Source organism: Bos grunniens, chromosome 27 (genome assembly GCF_055505025.1).
Source record: "Bos grunniens cultivar Pamir isolate PY7600 chromosome 27, Bosgru_T2T1.0, whole genome shotgun sequence".
NCBI lineage: Eukaryota > Metazoa > Chordata > Mammalia > Artiodactyla > Bovidae > Bos > Bos grunniens.
Window position 1 is genome coordinate 8,041,621 of NC_141191.1, and position 2,760 is coordinate 8,044,380.

Consider the following 2,760-nt stretch of genomic DNA (forward strand, 5'->3'; position numbering starts at 1 on the left):
GAAAATAGTGCAGGACACCCTGGGCTCCATTTGCCACCCTGGTGGTGCCTCCAGCTCCCTGCTGCAGAGGCCACATGTATAATCTGAGCCCAGTAAACGACCAAGCCCTCCTTGGTTCTCAGTGTTGGCTCCACAGTCACTGAGGCAAAAGCCTTCATGCAGTACCTGTCAGGAGCCAAACACAGACAAGTTCGTGGTCCCTTCCCCCTCCCAGAGGTCACTGTTGTTGTTCTTATTGTTGTTCAGTTGCTTTCCCAGTCATGTCTAACTCTGTGACCCCACGGATTGCAGCACTCCAGGCTCCTCTGTCCTTCACTATCTCCCCGAGTTTGCTCAAGTTCGTGTCCATGAGACTGTGATGCCATCCAACCATCTCGTCCTCTGCTGCCACCTCCTCTTGTGCCCTCAATTTTTCCAAGGATCAGGGTCTTTCCCAATGAGTTGGCTCTTTGCATCAGGTGGCCAAAGCTTTGGAGCATCAGTATTTGGCTTCCAATTAATATTCTGGTTTGATTTCCCTTAGGATTGACTGGTTGGATCTCCTTGTAGTCCAAGGGACTAATGCCCACCATTCAGTGAAGATGAGGGTAAATGTTATTTAAGGATAAACTACAATGAAAAACCATGTGAGTTGAGAACTACTGGCATTAAACTATGGGAACTTATCAGAACTACTGGAATACAAAGCTGGAGGTCCTTGCACTGCTGAGAAAGTGTCCTTACCTCCCCACCAAGATTCTACAGAGTTCTGCAGACGAGATGAGCAGGAGAGGATCGGAGAGGAGGAGGGGAGGGGGTCAAGATCACTTGGGGCTGGATGGGGCCATCCCAGAGTTTGACAGGGATGCGGGTTCCAGCTGGACACTCAGGATCTGTGCTCCTCACTCTATGCAAGCTCTTCTTCAGTTGAAAATTGTCAAAGACAAAATGCAGGGTTTGTAATAAAAAGAGCCCTTTAGGTCTCATTTTAAAATGGGTAAATGGGCCAGACAGGAGTGATGGAGGACCACTTCCATGTGTCCTCTCACCTCTACCGGACCACAAATGCTGTCCATCTAAAAGCTTCTAATGGCTGGAAACCCACACTGTGAGGAAAAGGGAGACAAGACACAGAAGAGCGAATCTGAGAACCTCCCTGCGGTGCTTCATCTCAGGTATGGAGGCGGCTCGGCCTTGCTGCCCAGATATTTGGCCAGACGTCATTCTGGGTGTTTCTGTGAGGATGTTTGGAAATGAGACCTACATTTAAATCAGTGGACTTTGGTAAAGCAGGTTATTATTACCCCTGTGTGACATGGGTGGGCCTCATCCAATCAGTTGAAGGCCTGAACAAAGACTGACTTCCACCCAAAGGGAAGGAATTCTGCCAGCAGCCAGCCTTCAGATTTGAACTCAAGGATCAGCTCCTCCCTGAGTCCTGCTGGTCTACTGCACTGGCACTGGATCTGTTTGTTTGGGGACTTGCCAAAATGTTTGTTTGTTTTGGGACTTACTTTCATAATGGTGTGAGATGATTCCTTAAAGAAATGGGTTATTTCTGTGTTGAACCCTGACTGACTCACGACCAAATGTGGACAAGTGAAGAGGAAAAAGATGGGAGGCACCCCAAGAAAGCCGCTCAGGAATGGGCTGTATGTGTCTACCCTCTGAAGTAACTTTTCCTGGGTTGCAGAACCTTTGGAGAACACCCCTCCCCCGCCCTCCCTCTCCCACCCCCAGCAAATAGACACAAGACAGTCTTGGAAAATTTCAGTTTCTTCACCAAAACTTGACCACAGACTACAGCTGAGATTGTGTTAGCATTATGTGGACAACGTGTTTTTGCAACCCTGCTATAACTGACACACAGAGATATAGCTGGTGGGAGAAATGAACAGAAGCTAAGAAACACATAACAAGAAGGGCAGCCCCAAATGCCAGGGCTGGGAAGCCAGGAGTAGGTTTGGGGGTGGGCAGAGGACTGGGGAGTGGGGGAGGCTTAGGAAGCAGCCACTCCCGGGGAGCGCAGGGCTCAGGGAAGAGCTTCCCCAGAGACCCTGGGTGATGATGGTGGGTCTCTGCAAAGCCCCGCTGACCAGCGGCCACGTGGTTTCCATTGCTTCCTTCCTCCCATGGTCCATCAGAGGAGACCTCCACCCCCCCCCCATCCCCTCTGAGCAGAGTGGACAGAGCTCCCGTTTCTAAGGTCTTACCTCCTGCCTGAAGCTGCTGGGTAAAATAAATGAGGTGGTACAGGCAGCTCACTGCAACCACCGTCTACACAAGCTTGGAGCTGGGTTACCTCTCCTTTAGCAGTTTCCCCTCCACAAGATGAGACAGGCTGAGGATATAGAAAGAGGATGGGAAGGAAAGGGAGGGAAACAAAAGGAGCCAGAGTGACGGAAACCTGTTCATAGAACCTGCATCACTGCCCCTGAAACATGCAGAAAAATAACAGGAAAGCTCGAAGGGACTGGGATCTTCAGCAGGAACTAAAGCAAGGGGCATCATTCAGGAACAGGCAGCTCCAGGAGAGAACAGGAATCTTGCTGAGGTGAGGGGAGTTGTTTACCTGATTATCTCAGGAAGAAAGGGCACACCTTCAAAGACAAGAGCTTGGACTGAAGAATTCAGCATTTAAAAAAATAAATAGACTGTGATGGGACTGTATACTGCCCTCCTACAGTACACAACTAAGGAACCAGGCAAAACCTGTGAAACTACTGATTCAGACTCTGGCACAAGCAGTCCAGGACCATAATTGAGGAGAGAAGAAAACAA